This window comes from Manis pentadactyla, chromosome 14 (genome assembly GCF_030020395.1).
Source record: "Manis pentadactyla isolate mManPen7 chromosome 14, mManPen7.hap1, whole genome shotgun sequence".
In the NCBI taxonomy this organism is placed as follows: domain Eukaryota; kingdom Metazoa; phylum Chordata; class Mammalia; order Pholidota; family Manidae; genus Manis; species Manis pentadactyla.
Window position 1 is genome coordinate 86,037,818 of NC_080032.1, and position 16,557 is coordinate 86,054,374.

General features: G+C 40.9%; 1 long non-coding RNA gene across 1 annotated transcript; it reads right to left on the reverse strand.

The window, feature by feature from the left end:
• Positions 1 to 7,820: 7,820 nt before the first annotated feature.
• LOC118914552 (uncharacterized) lies at positions 7,821 to 16,243 on the reverse strand. Its single transcript, XR_008993788.1, has 2 exons — positions 9,692 to 16,243; positions 7,821 to 9,594 (listed from the first exon to the last, which is right to left on the reverse strand). It is a non-coding gene; the product is annotated as an uncharacterized LOC118914552 (long non-coding RNA).
• Between the last annotated feature and the right edge of the window lie 314 nt (positions 16,244 to 16,557).

The following is a 16,557-nucleotide window of genomic DNA, read 5'->3' on the forward strand; positions in this document are numbered from 1 at the left end:
TGGAGGGAAAGAATCTCATAGACGCTTGTGAAGGAATAGCTTTTATGAAATGATATGAAAGAAACTGCAAATAGTGGTTTCCCCCAAGGAGAGACACTTGAGGAATTGGAGATACGAGGCGGAGATACTGTTCACTTTTAACCTATCTGGAATGTACAGTCTTACTGAAATTAAAAAAAAGGAACTGAAAAACTCCAAAGGGCAAATAAACACATTGGTTTCTTCTGCTATGGCCTAATGCTTAATGTCCAGATATTTTATTTAGATTTATTTAGATCCTCATGCCTGGTGGACCTTTCCCTTGGCCCTAAAACTACTTATAAGTTGCATCAGTGAAGCATGCTTTTGCAGAGACTGACCCTGACTTTTAAAATTTCACTTCTTCTCTAACAGCTTCAGCCCTGGCAAACTCATCTATAGCCTGAGCTGGAGGTGACCACAGGGTAAGGCAATTCATTCTTGGTGAGAACAGATGAATTCCCTGAGTGCTCAGTGCAAGCTAGCATCTGCCAAGCATGTTACCACTGTCAAGGCTTTGCCTGGGCTACAGAGGACAGTCTTGCTCAAGGGTTTCTGACCCCCTTAGACAAACCAATAGCTGCTTTGCTGCACCCTCGTGGCTGACATTCAGAATCACAAAATGTTAGACCTGGAAAAGACACAGAAAATAATGTCATCTGGTATATTACAAGCCCAAGACTCAGCTATAGTCTGGTCACTGGCTCGGGTAGGACAGAGATGCAGTTACTGTGTTTTCTAACTCCTAGTCAAGTGTTATTCACATTGGATACAATAGGTGCTAGAAAGCCAGTCATTTTTAAAGGTGCAGACAGATAACTATTTTGCTTCTCCTCCTGGTCTTTCTGACAATCTAGATGAATGGTTTGGATGAAATTTTAATTTGCAGTTGATGACTCCTAACTTGCCCATGCCCTGTGCATTAAGGTCCACAGCCGTCCATTCTTCTTGGCAAGGGGGTTCCTCTGAGGCAGTAACAGTTACAAGCAAGGATTCTAGAATCACAGTGTTTAATTCTGAGTCCTACCACTAGCTGCATCATCTTGGATGTGTTACTTAGTCCCCTGGTACCCTGGTTTCCTCACATATAAAAATGGGAAAAAATACTAATACTTACTTCATAGGGTGGCAAAGAGAATTAAGTAAAATAACACATGTAAAAGTTTGGGAAGTGCCTGGGACATTAAAAAAATCCTCAATAACTATTTGCTCTTTATACCACTAATGCTATTATTATTAGCAATTCCTGGAATTTTTACCTGTTTGCCTATTGTGGGTGTCTGATTCAAACTTTTATCTGGATTGTTGAAATGAATTTCCAACTTCCCTGACCCCGATCTTTCCTTATCATTCCCACTGCTGGTAGCATTAACTTTATTATTTAATTTTATTAAGCCTGGTCATGTTATTTCCCTTGTAAAAACCTTTCAAAGGGTTCCCTACCATCTGCTTAAAATGTAAACTCCCTGGCACCACATCCAGGCCATTTGTGCTCCTAGAGCGCTAACTGGTTGCTGGACAACAATGGCCCGTTGCGCCTCATACCTGATAAAATTATAAGGAAGGAAAAGCTGTAGTTTTCCCACTTGTTCTGTCTTGTCTCAAAGTACAGACTCTTCCATAATTTGATCTAATGGTATTAAAGTGTGGTCCTGTGTAAAGTTTTAAAGATATTCACATTTCAGATTCATCAGTTATAAAAATTATGTTTCTTTTTCATTTAATTTAATTCACTGTGCTTAGATTTAGTAGGTCTAGAAATATTGTACAGTAATTCTAACATGATACCACATTTGTTTGGTTAAACTGTACATTTTACAACATTTTTCAACAGTGTAGGAGGCACTGAAAGCTGTTAAATATTGGTAGGGTCATTTCTGGCCTAGAACCTCCTCCTCAGTTTCAGACGTGTGATGTGAAGGGTGTACTGAACATCTGCACGTGGGCGTACCACAGGCGTTTCAAACTTGACAATGAAATACTGGCTTTGCTTCCTTTATTCTCTGTTCCAATCCCAAGCATCAACATGCCCAGTTCCCCACCTGAACCAGGAAAGCATTTGATGCCCCTCCCTCTCATTCACCTCCAAAACCCAGTCAAATCACAAATGCCTTCCGGATTGCTTACAAAATTGTTCTGTCCTCTGCCATCCAACAATCCTCAAGTCCCCTCATGCCTTCAGGAGCTCATTGTTTCTCATCTGAATGGTTGCAGAGACCTTCCAACCCAAATTTCCCTGCCTCTGGGCTCATCCCAGTTGAGTCCATGCTCTTCACAGCTACCAGAAAAAAATACTTAAAATATAAATCTGATCCTTTTACTCTCCTGCTCAAAATCCTTAGTAGTCCTCCCATAAAGCTAAGACAAAATCCAAATTCCTCTATCTAAGATGTAAAGTCTTTCATACACTTTCTCTGCTCTCAGTCAGTCTTACTCTTGTTTCCTTCCGTATATTTACTCAGTCCATACTTAGGGACTTGCACTTCCTGGAACGGGGTGTTCTCCTGCCTCTGTGCCTTTGCATATACTCAGCCTTCTGGTCTGGAATGGCTGCCTCATTTCCTTACCTCCTTCCTACCCATTTTTACAAAGTAGTTTTAGTGTCCCTCTTACGAAGCCATATTGACCCACCTAAATTAAAAGATATTTTGTGCTCTATTAATCCTCCTGTGAATATACTTTTGTAAAATTACCAGCCCTCTTCTTTCTGTCTCCCTCTAGAAAATAAGCTCCTTGAAGGCAGGGACCATTTGTTATTTATCTTTGTACTCTCTAGTGTATTATAGTGTCTGACATTTAGTCTGTCAGGAAATCATAAGGTCAGTGCGGTAGTGACAGCAGAGTGAGGGAGAAATTCCCAAGGGAAACAGAAATGTGAACATCCTTCTACTTCACGGAGGATCTGGGCTTGATTATTTTAAGGAAGCCAAGAGGCTTTCCTGTACTGATACTTGTGTTTCCTTACATGGACACTCAAGAAATACATATTGAGAAAATACATCCGTGATGAGAACATTCTAATGGGAAAGCTTCATACATCTTTCAGTGTACCAGCCCCTTCCCAGGCTGCCTATTTTCAGACGCCACAAGGACATCCCAGGGGGTGGGGGTGCAATGCTAAATCCATTATAATACAGACGATTACTGCAACCATCCATAGCATGAGGAATGTGGTGATTCTAATTATCCATATGGGTACACCTGATGGCTGCTGAAATTTTTCAGTCATTCTCATAGATGACTGTGAGGGAAAGACAGACACTGTCTCCTATTTCAATGATGATGGAAAATAGCATTTCCTTATCAATAAAATATTTTTTTGAGAGTCCGTGTCCCTTCTCTGTGCCCTCCCACACATAAAAACACTAAAACCTCAAAGTTTAAAGATTTTTCTCACTCACCTGAGTTAAATGTGTCCTATTTTTATTCGCCCAAGAGGCTGAGTAAGATAAGAGTGCTTTTATAGCAATTACCGAAGTCTTGCATTGGCACAGATAGTGGCCTGCGTGAAGGAAGGAAAACGTCTTGGCTCTGAGTCATCCATCGTAGATTTTACGTGACGCTCGTACTGGTTTGAAAAGGACAGTTTCTACTTGCGCACATAAATCTCCTCCTACTCAGGAAAATGCTTGAGCTATAAACATTTGATGGACTTTATTTGCTTTAAGGAAAAATAACGTATATAGAATTCTTGTTAAAATGCTAAAACTGATACAATGCTTTGTAACCCTGCAAACAAAAGGTAAACTCTTTTAATCTTAAAAATCTACAGCTCTCAAATAAAGGATGTTAAGGGAGTGTTTGTATAAGTCAGTTAAAATTTACTCTTCTCCGGCACCTAGTTATCTAGTTTATTCTTTTATTTTTGACAATCTAACTGTACAAACATTAATGACTGTGTGCACCTGATACCCTATCAAATGGATCAAGTAGGGAACTAGTTCTATAAAATTAATTATTGTTCTCCGTCATTCCCACTGAGAAATAAATTCCATGAGAACAGAAGCATTTTATATCTTCTGTTCACTGGTGGGTTACCCATTATGTTGTACAGTTTCATGCAAATAGTAAGGTGTCATTACATACTTATTAAGTAAATGAATGCCATCTTTGGGGATAAGAGGTATAGAAGGGAAGGCAACAGCCAGCCCGATAGGGTTAAACAGGTAATGATCCAAGAAGGGTAAACAGGTAATAGAGCAAACAACGTACATAATGCTTTTTACTCTAATATCTCCATGGTTATGATTTTAGATTATTTATCTGTCTTTCTGGAATGGATTCTGCAGTCCCAAACAGGCAAGACTAGAGGGGTAAAATTTCAATCAGATATTTTTAGGAGTATTAAGCAGAATTGTCTGGGAAAATACATGTAATAAAAAACCAGAAGCAAGAATTACTTTATTACAATGGTTCCTGGGGGGAAAAAATTCACTTTTGAATATACTATGGCCTTCAATTCAGTAAGACTTTGCTGAATAACTAGAATGCATGACGCAGAGTCCTGGGGGCCGGGTACTGGGGAGAGCGGCAGAAACCATCCTCTACTAGTCCCTTCGAGGGGCTTTTTGTTCACCTTTGTTACATCACTTTCCTTAAGTTGAGAAGGTCAGTTCTTTTTCTTCTTTTTTCTAATTTAACGTTGGCATGTGGAGGTACTGCAGGACCTTCTGAAGTCATCCCAGAACTTCACACATTGTTGATTTCTATGATCGAGACCTATTTTCAATAGATCATACTTGGGATGCTTCCAAAGCAGAGACTGCACGATACATATGAAAAATCTCAACAGCAAATTGAATTTTACACCAAGAATTGTTGAAGTGGAACTCTTCATGGGAGATGGATGCCAAATGTTAATGGGGGTGCCTGCTGATCACTTCCTCCATAGTAATTTATGACTGAACTCCCTGGGTGCGTAGATGAAAAAGTGTTATGTGGCCATAGAAGAGACCAACTTAACTGTTCTGTTTAGCTCAATCAATTTAATAGCACTGTAGAAAGTATGCTTCATTATGAGAAGTCCTCTAACCTGTATGGATTCTGAACCTTGAAGAGAATCATTCTTTTTTTAATTCCATAGTGGCTTACTGAGTACCTAGCCAGTATCAGGCCCTGACAGGCCTCTGTAACTCAGTGGTTAAAAACAGAAAGAGGATGTTACGGTACAGTGTAACAGCGTATTTCAGAAGCACCGAACAGGGTGTGGGGGGCCAGGGAGGTTTCCCAGGTGCAAATATCTGGAAAAAGTAGCCAGGCAAAGGGAGATGATGCAAAAGTGTATCGCATTCCAGGAACTGGAAGGTTGAGGGCTGAGGTCGGAGGAGGGTGTGCATACATGTGCTTGAAAAGGAATTAGGGAAGAAAGGGAGGCTGGGGAGGACATGAAGCTGGACACATCGACCGGAACCCATCAGCCATGACAACAAATGCAGACTTGTCCCCAAGGGCAGCACAGAAGCCCTGACAGAGTTAAGGAGGGAGGGCAGCGCCATCAGATCGGTGGAGATCTCGGGCTGTCGCCTGGGGAGAGGCTTGCAGTGATGGGAAGTGACAGAGAGGTCAGAGAGAGCACACAGTGGAAAATGAGAGACTTGGGGGTGTAGAAGGTATTTATGACACAGATTAGACAGGACGGATTGAGGGGCAAAATGTGGTGAAGAGAAAGAAAATTTAAAAGTGATTCTGGGTTTCTGGATTGAATGTGTGTGTTACTGTTTACAGAGCTTAGCCAGGAATTACTGCCTTGATTTTGGCAGTGGTGAGAACTGATGCTATTCTAACCCCAAAGTCACAGCTAGGCCTCCTCCAGAGGGAAGAACACACGTGAGCAGCGCACCTTCAGAATATGCCCTTGCCTGTCGGACAGGGCCACCACTCCTGGACAGATGGCAGTTCAAAACGGAGCCAGGGTACGGCAAATAAATTATCTGCACCTTTGACAAATCAGCCTGACGTATTAAGTGTATGAAGAAGTGGGGTTGACTAAGGCAATTAAAGATCAAAGGAGAACAAGGCAAATTTCGGTGAGCGTGTTTTTATGAATAGCTTCCTGTTTCACTATGTATTTCAAGCTAAAGATGTCTCTGGGGAATCCTTTTGAAAAATTCATATCAATCAGGCATTGAATAACAAATTAAACTGACTTGACTTTGTATATACTTATGCTTCAGAATATTCTTAGTATTTCAACAAATAATAAAATGAAGTATTGGTCTGACCCACGACTACTTAACTTCCGGTTCATTCAAGAATTCTATGATTTGAATGTTGGGTTTAAACCTGAGACAGAAGATTTCTACAGCCAGATGAGAAAGGGGGAGAGGAGAGAAGAGGGCAATCTGATCTATTTTTTATTGAGAGAATGGCTATAGCTACAAGGCATATGGAAAAATGCAGATTTAACTGATGTCATAGAATCATTTTCTAAGACTTGAGAGTGACTGTCAAGATTTTCATCCTATAAAATGGCTGATAAACCATTTGTTTGATTAATTATGCTAAGCACAAGTATCCCTTTTTCCTGCCTCCATTTACTTGACACACACCCACTGAATACTCAATATGAACAAACACTGCCATGTTCTGGTGTTTAGAGACGAATAGTATTTCGCACTTTCTCTCAAGAAGCAGAAGTTTCCTTAAACCATCCACGAACCCCCATGATGACAGCACTATGTCGTACACGTGTGATCACGAAGGGGCAGAGGAACAGCAGAAAAAGGCTCTGCTTTGGTAAGAAAAGGTAATTAGATGATGAGGTGGGGCGAGAAGGAAGAAAATCCTCATGTGAGAAAATGGCAGGCTCACAGCGTGATGACCAAGAGAACTACAGATGTTCCAGGCAAGGAAAACAAAGGCTGCGTGGGGCTGAGAGTGGGCAGGGAGCCTGAAACAGCAGGCAGGAGGCAGGCGTGTCACTGAGAGCTGTGTACGCCCGCCCAGAGGGTTTGGATGTTATCCTGGAAGCTATGGGGAAGTACTGGGGGATTTCAAGCAGAGAAGTGACATGATCCACTTGGCGTTATGTTAGGGGAGTTGGTGATCAGACATGAATTGGCAGCAGGCAGTTCTGAGGAGCTGGGGAACTGTGTTTGCAAAGACCTGCCAAATATAGTAACATGCGTGGGTTGCCGTTTGATGAATGACAACCTAACGGAAGCAGAGCAGATACGCGGCGTCAGCGGGAATCATTCTAACAGTGGAGCAGATTTAGGCTCAGAAAAAGAAAGAAGAGTCTTCCCAATGGGAAGACAAAATGTAAAAATATATATATATGAAAAACAGTTGCTAATAAGTAGCAGAAGTAAATGGTTTGAAGCTCATTTGACCAGAAACTGTTATTAGTCCTTAATCTGCAGAAACGCCCTGTGGTTTTGTTAATCTCAAGCCCTGAGAATAAAACAACTACAGGAGTTTGGGGTTTTACGGATCATTCAAATTTAATTGCTAGTGGGGAACACTTCCAGACACGATGATTCCCTACTAACGCTGTTTTGGGGCACAAACATCTGAAGTAGTGGGGTCTGACTTTCAAGTGACATCTAGTTGACAGACAGTGACACTCTAATAATCATGGAGGAACTTATATATTAAAATGATGACAACTGCCCTCAGTACAGGCTATATACTCAAACAACGTTTTCTAGTAATTCCATGCATTTATTCAAGTAAGTGATAAAATTAAGAATTTTATGAAAATATTTTCAAACAAGAATAGCAGGACCAATCGACTGAAAGTCTATTAGGACAAATAGGGAAATATATGAGAAAATTGTTAATCCCCTATCTTTTAATGTCTCTTTGATTACTTGATTTTTCTTTATTTCATTGCTTTAAATAAAAAATTAATAATAAAAGGATACACCTAAGATGTTTAGGAGACAAATGAAAAATAGTAAAGAATTACAAAGAACTTTGGAAGCCCATGGAGGTAATATACCAGTACAGGGAAAACTCACTGGGGATGCACACTGTGGACTGACCAATAATCCAAGTAGCTTATCTCAATACATTTGCTTTTCACCATATTTCTGAACTTAATAAATGTTTGTCAGGCTTCTTATTAATTTTACCTCTTCCCTAATTCCTTCTACTCCTGAGCATAGGCAGCATGTGGCTCTCTCTGCTAGGGTCCTGCCCAGAACCCCCTGGTCAATGCTGCTTTTTGCAGACTTGCGATTAACTCATCACTTAGTCGTGTGATAATTATCCAACTATAAGAGCAGTGGGTTGAAGACAGACTTTGGATGAGTTGCTCTATGTTTCAGAAATTTATTCACCATAAATTTGTTGGAAGTGGTCACCGCAGACAAAGTGAAGCATGATTGATGTTCCTATATTATCTAATGTCATTGAGACTGAATGCAGGTTTTGAAAAAAGAGGTAATTCTTTTAGAGTAATCTCTCTCAAACTGTTGGCTCCTATGGATCACAGCAGATGACTTCTTTTCTAGATCTTTAAAAAATAGTTTTGTTGAAGGATAATTTATATACATTAAATTCACCCATTGTAAATTCACCCGTTGATTTTTAGTAAATGTACACAACTGTGCGGCTATCCTCACATCAAACTGGATTTTAGAACATTTAGAACTTGCCCATGATTTGTTAAGTTTATTATTTGGCAGAACCAAGGTGTTTGAGAGCTTTAATACACTGAACAAGGTAGAAGTACATCACATGCAGGCCAGGTCTACCACGGGCTCAAACAACCTGAGGGCATCTGACGAATGGGTGGACTGAACCACTGAAGGCTAGTTATAGAGGAGGAAATGTGGCATCTCTTTGAGAAAAATCATTCTGAGGAGGCAGCAGTGAGAAATATCCCGACTTACGAAGTTAAAAACATGTTAGCAGAGAGATCCATGATTCCGACGTCAACCTAGAATACGTCAACCAAAGATCTGTTGCTTCTCCCATCCCCATGTCAGACTTTCAGGCAGGAGCTTTTTGCTTATGATACGCCAGACTATAAATAAAGATTTGTTGAGTGAAATACTTATTGAATGAGATCATTTGATTTCTTGACAGAGACCCAAAGAGCTGGTTTCGAGGTAACAGGGAACGTTGCCCAATTTGTAGCAGACTCTCCCGTGGAAAGGGAAGGGGGATTCTTTTCCTCCACGCTGCGGCAGGACACTGGGCAGTTCTGGAACACAGTGGCTCCATCGCTGGCAGTAAGACCCCGGCTACCTGCAGAGAGTCAGTGATGCACGTGGACAAAGTTGAACCCAGGAGCCCTGGTTCGGTGAAGGAACAAGGGGGAGATGTGAAGAGTGTGACGTGGAATCTTCCTGAACACATCAAGGTCTCTGGCCAACCTCAGACTCCTGGGGACGGAGCCCCTGCTCTCCTCGGTGACATCTGCACCTCCAGGACCTTCCTCAGGTTCCGCTGAGATACATTGCTCCTCCTCAGCCCTTGTTAGCTTTTCCTCCTCATGGGATGCTCTTTTCTCCTAGATCTTGCAGCTGCTTTTCATCAGCAGATTTCAGTTGACTTCCTGACTCCTCAATCGATAATAAGCACCCAAAGACTTTCTATCATGTCACTGAGTTTATTTTCTTCATTGCACTGCATATACAGAAATACCATATATACATTATAAGCCTTATGTGAGAACGAAATCGTAACAGAAACGACTTCATGTGAATGAAAACTTTAAGGCTACCTTGTAAAAATGTTTTGCTGAAAACTTTCTACATCTTCGAGAGGTCATCCTGCTCTGCTTGTTACAACAGGTCCGTAAGAGGTTTTCTACTTCCCACTTCAAGCCGCTCTGTAGCTGAAGGGTTCTAATTTAAAAAACAATTCTCATATTGATAGAAAACATGCTTCTTTTAGAACTTTATGAGGAATACTGATTTTTTTCCCCCTTTGGAGCTATAGAAAGTAGATGTACATACTCTATTTACACATTAGGTTTTTTTTCCAGTAGTTGATGGAAAATATTGCAGATTCGGTCTTTAACAGGAATGAGAGCATTGTAATGTTCGGGGAAGATGGTTTTGAGAGTTTCTTAAAATATCTAGGAAACAGTAACTGAAGCAATGACATTATTAGACAAAGAGCAAGTAAGAATTTACTGAAATCACTAAATTGGTTGGCTGGGTCTGCATATTGCTGCCATGGAAATGGGGGAAAAACCCTTAGGTGCAAGGCAGAGCAGAAGCCAGCTCAACAAGGCAGGTTTGGCTGGTGACTGGCAGGTTACAGCATTCACCCTGGAGTTTATTTTAACACGAGGGTGAAGAATCACGGACCGAAGAAAACAGCATGAGGCCTTCGGAGCTTCTCTTCTTTAACCTATAATAATACTTTGTGCCACAAAATGACATCACTCTGCTGGCTTACTGCTCTATGCTGAGACTGGGGAAATGATTCCCATTATGTCACAGGAAAAAGAAACAGTCTGTGAGGTTATTTGCTCTACTGACTTTGTCAAAGTAGTGTGAACACTGGAAATGTTCCTAGATGGGTGAAACAATACACTTTTTCCTTTGAGTTAAATTTTATGCACTTGGTGCCAGACTATTTCAATTGTTTCAACCCACTAGACACCCAGTTTGGTTTAATGGGTACTTACCGAGTACTGACTGTGCATCAGGCCCTGTGCTGGCTGTGACGAACCAACCCAAAGCTCCGTCCCCATCCTTGGGAAGCACACGGTACGGTGAAGAAGACAGGTCTGCAGGTGAGAAGACATGAGCGCCAAGCACTCGGATTTGGGTAGGAGTGCTGAGTACTGGACCCCTAGGATTTGTGCACATAGGACATCGGCTCCAGTCTTGGAAGATCATGGAAAAATTCTCCAGGAAATGGTATCTGAGGTGAGACCTGAAGGACAGGAGTGAGGACGTGAAGGGGCCTGCAGATGGAAGGGAACGTGACTGCCTCAAGGCACAGGAAGAAGTTCAATATGCTGACGCCCATGCAGTGAAGCTGGAAGTGATAAAATATAAGGCTAAAAAATGGAACAGAAGCCAGGTCTTGAAATATTCCATGTTCGGGTATGAACCAAGGAAGGAGAAAACGCAAATGAATTCTCATCCATGTCCTCGGATTTCAGATTATTCTGCAAGGCCTCGGCTTTTCCTGTCTTACTTGACCGTCACACAGCACTGTGAAACTCAATAAATATTTGAATGAATGAGTGAATGTTGAACATCAACTCAACTATTCCTCTCCTTAAATAGCGTTCAGGTAAAGATAAACTCTTCCTCATCAATAATAGCACATATTAATCTAATCATCATAAAAAGGGCATATTATTTTTCTTTAGGGAACTTTCATTATAGTAGGGAATACAGATATGTTAATAATTCTAGGAGCTTCCATTTATAACTAAGACTGAGGACTATGTGACAGACCAATACTTTCACACATATACAAAAACAAACCTAGAAAATCCATACTGAGAGGACGTGGAGGCAGAGAAGGAAGAGGAACAAGTGGGGGGAGAAGGAGGAAGAGGACTTGTTGGAAGCCAAGTGCGTGACTTTGAGAGGGATCCTCAGCCCAGGAGACCTTAGGAGCGCACGGCCTGGGACCACGCTGGAGGGCAAGGGAAGGGGTCCGAGAGGAAATGGAGCGAGAGCTGCAGACTAAAGAGGGTCCAAGGCCCTGGAGAGAAAGGATGCTGATTTGGTCAAGCTCAACATTCTCATGGATTTGTTTTCCATTTGGGGCAGCTGCTGCTTCTTGGCTAGGTTGGCAGAAGTTTAGATAAAATGCAGAGAGAATCCCGATAAGCACTAAGCAATCCCACGGTGCTAAGGAAACAGAACTTAGATTTCAGAGTTGCCATAAAGGATAGACCCTGGTTAATACCCTATAATCTTATTTGGAAAACCTTGCAAAACTGCATTCTAGGAGCAGTTGACAGATTGCCCCCACCCCTGCCACCCCACAGTGTCACGTCCTCACTGCAATCACAGCCTGCTCCTAGACAGGCAGAGCAGGATATGCATATACAGACTGGAGAAAAAGAGGCACTGATTCCTCATAACCTAGCTGCAGGAAAGCATTGTTGAAAAGCAGAATTTGAGCTGAAGCCCTGTGGGTGAGCAGAGGTTTGATAGGTATAGACAGAGGTTACATTTGAGAGAATGTTTTGCAAGCAATTAAATGCTAAACCAAAGTCATTCCTATGGCTTAGGAAAAAGTTATAGGAAATAGATTGTCTCATGGAGGATGCAGGTAGGATTTTGATTATTTATTTATTCCTTCTGAGAAAGTTACATGGAATCCAATATTATCAAATGGTGGGTGGGATTCTGAGCTAAAATGCCAATACATAATAACTACAGTCCTCCACATTTCTCCTCCACAGGCAAATTCATATTCATTAAATTCTTCTTTGTTGCTAAGCAGAGGATGCAAGAATACATTAAAAATTATAAATATTAGCACAGTAGATTTGTGAGTCAATCTGTCCTATTATGGATGCAGTTACAAAGTTCTAACCTTGTGTTCTGTCCACATTCTGTGCAGGTTGCGAATACTTCCCCCGGGACAGATAATCAGCACCAGAAAAGGCAATAAATGCTTATAAAGTGTCATCTCTTCTCCCCCAATGCCCTTGTTTACTGTCCCCACATTGACTGTTGCCTACACATATATGCAGGTACATGCATGAGTGAAGGCATATATTCACCCCCACCACACACACACGGGCACAACCCACTCGGAAATAGACCAAGCACAGATAACGTGCAAAAGTGATGATACAGCTCACTTCTCTAGTACCAACAGTATAAATTCCTTCCACTTTCCTTGTTCAGGTAAAATGTAGGCCAAAATGTATAAAAGAGGCTTTTGTTTTGTTTCACATGCTTGGTCAAAGGAAATTTCAGAACAGAAATAATATAAGACCCTGGCGACTTGTGAATACCTTCTCCTCATGCGATCCTGAGTCGGGGCCTGTGGCCATCAGATTGTGCCAAGGCTTCGTTGTCTCTTGCCTCCTGCTGTCTGCCTGCCTTTTGAGCATTTCACTGCTGAGAACAGGTGGAGAAAGAGAAATTGTTGCTCTCTATCCACTCCCTCTCTCGTTTCTGGTTTAGAGGAGGGATACATAAATATAAGAAAAGTAAGGTTATGTGCTGTTTTAAGATTCTACTGATCTCTGTGTGGACACACACACTGAGATTCAAGCTTGCCTTAAAATACCAAGTAACTAATGAAATAGTTTCAGTGATCGATCTTTTGATTCAATTCACTTTCAGTAAATCAATTGATGGCCTACTAAGATCGAGGCCCTGTGCTATGTGGAAGAGGTAGGAGAGAGAGCAAGACTTGCCTGCCTTCTGCTGGGGTGGAGTTCATGGTCATACCTGCAAAGGAGATCACAGATAAGTTATTACAAACATGATAAATGCCGGGGGATAAGAGCAGGGACACAGCACACACAAATAAGCTAACAACCTGCCTCTTTGCATAGGAAGCTGAGCTTTTTCACGTGCTGACCTGTCTCTCAGAGCCCTTTGGTAGCTCAGTACATCAGGTTCATTCAATGACCTCTTTCCGGCAGGCCTCAGGGTGTGCTCCAATCAAGGTCACTTCTGTCACCGAGAGATGCAAGGAGAGTGCTCGAAGGACCCTTGGAAACATCACACCATTGTATGGGTGACAGAAATGAGGATGGCTATTTTAGTGCTATTTTTCTAAAATCAGATACCGAGACAGGTATATGGCATAGTAATGAGTTCTGCTCCTTCTGTTGAAGCTTCTAGCAATTTTAGAACCAGCCTTTAGAAGAGGCCACTGCACATATATAATTGTTTGGATTTATATTTAAAATCATGGACTTAAAACTCCTATGCATCCTCAGAAAATAAATGAAAACCTACCTATAATTTTTCATCTTCTCAGACCGCTGTCAGATGACCTAACTCTGGATTTGAAGACTAACATCATAAATTTTTATTTTCTTTGCTTCAGTTCCTATAATATTTAGGACTTGAAAGTTTGTTCTTGATGAACCCAAAAGGGTTTCTAGTAATTACGTTTTGTTGTCTCAGGGTGTCCCTACTTTTAAATCTTCAGGTGTAGAATTATTATCGAAAGTGCATGCCAAATTTGCCCATCTCTAAATTATAGAATATACCTTTTTGCTCTTGTTGAAAATGATGAAATAGTGAAATAATTTTGTTAATTTTACGTAGATTCACATTAATTTTCTTAAAAAAAGATTTGATAGACATTTTATTTAGTCTACCTATCTGATAATCTTGTCAGTTATCTTGTGGAAATTGTAAATTATCAAACTGGTTGTTCTCTTGTCAAAATTGCTGAACCAGGTTACAACTTCAGTTAATTAACTTACATTGTAAGGTGAGGAGATCTGAGAGGAGCTATTTTTAAGCCAACCCCAAGCGTATTTGTGCCTTCATCCTTTCTCTTAATTTATAAGGTCAGTGGTACCCACCTCTGTTTAATAGCTAATCCTATCTGTATGAAATCAGCTTCTCTAAATACATTAGGGATGCTCGGCAGTCCTGTTTCATGGCAATTAAATTAGCGAATGACTTTGTGATGAGAAAATCATGAGGTCATGGCCACTGTTGATTTAAAACTAAATCATTTAGTTTAAACTAAATGAGCAAATCTTTAGATCAGCTTGCTTTCTCTCCTTCCATGGGAACAGCCCAGGGGTCATCTTTCTCTTAGATTTCACTCTCCAAGGCCCGGGAAGTAAGAGCAATGGCAGATAAGGGGGTTGAGGATGGCCTGACGAAGTGCGAAGTAAAGTGAAGCCCTGATTCATGATGTTTGAAGATGTTGCCTCTGAAAGTGTGCCGAAGCCGGCGACAGGAATCAGAACTAGTGTGTCTTTAAGTAATAATCTTAGTATGACAATTTTGTTGGGCAACTTCTGTGTATTAGTTAGTATACTTTTAATTACAAATCAGTATTTCCATGCAGTAAAACAGTTGTTGGGGGTCACATTAACTTAACGAAAAATGATTTTGTTTTGGGGCATGTACACTACTCTTTGTTGAACAAATATTTCTATTTGGTGTCTCCTTACTCTGGTCTTGAAACTTGAAATCTGTTGTGAACATGGCTAGGAGGAGCGATCATCTATGAAAAGAGGGATAAACATACCTAAGGCTGTGGTTGCTGGTTCTCTGGTTTCCCCTTTCAGAGCTTCAGAGGAACCTGTTTTCGGCACTTATGTACTCACGATGCCCCAAGTCTGCCCTCATCAAAATCGTATCTTAAGAAAAGATCTGATGATGAAACACCTTTCAGAAAGGAGAAAAAAATTTTTGGTCAAGGCAAGTGTCAGCATGTCGTTAAAATGAGCTCATCAGTCCTTAGAAGTTCCATGCCCTTCACCTCAGAACCTCCCTGTATTTTGCAGAAAGTCTTCTTTCCTATTGTTAAATGACTTTCAGGTATTAGCAGAAGAAGTGGGGGAGAGAGAACAGAGGGGTCTTTGGTGGCCATGGGGAGGGGGAGGGGAAGCCGCCTAGAGTTGTGTTCCTACAACTTTGAACCCTCTTGATTTTATGCTTTGCTGTCTTGTGAGTCATCCAGTGATAAACACAAAAAAGAATCCACTCTTTCTGTGAATGAGAAGGCAAGAAATATTTCTCAGAAATTCTGTAATTCAATATTAAAAAAATCATGTACACTCATTACATTTAGGTGATTAATGTAACCTTGAGGTTCTCATGGAGGACACTCATAGCTTACCCTCGGGACCTTGCTCTCTCCAATAGATATGTCGTGGAGTTGCATGTGGAATCATCTTTCAATTTCATAGTAATATAAATATACTAGGGAATAAAAGCAGAAAAAAAACTGAAGGCAGAGACTGTTGTAAGCAAAGATTAGTTAAGGGATAATCTCTGTAGGGCAGGACTTTCCTGCCCTGTTCAGTCAAGATACACATTGAAAACAGAATTATTTGTAAGATATCCTGATGTTAGCTGATAAGGACGCTGGAGCCTGGGAGCTCCATGTACCCCAACGTGCCCAAGAGTACCCGTACAGTATAGCACAACCTGTGAACTATCTGTGAAACATGGATGGGAGAGAAAGGGCTACCTAAGTGTAACTTTCTATAAGCAGATATCTGTTGTGTCCTTCTTTATTAAGTGGTATCACATTGCACCCAAAGAAAACACTTTCTTTATTAGGAAGTGTACCTGATTTGTGCCAAGGACAGAAATCAGTGAGTTTTTTTCTTTTTAAGCATCTTGTCATTTTGTTTCAAATAAAATACAAAGCTACGATACACACAAACTGAAAGGAAAAGACATGCTCTTCAGCAAAATCTTTGGCAGTTGCTGGTTCTTTAAGAAACAACCACATGAACCTCATCCTTTGGCAAGAAATCTCTTTATGCCCTAAACAGATAAGTCTCTCATAAAAACCTCGTCTGTATGTGCAACTTACGATATGCATTTGTGTTTATGGAATATGCCTCTGGGATTTTTCACTGCAACTCACAAAATGTAAAGAGATATTTTCATAATGGTAAACAGTTGTGCTCTGGTTATCTTACCTTGGACACACCACTCAGCC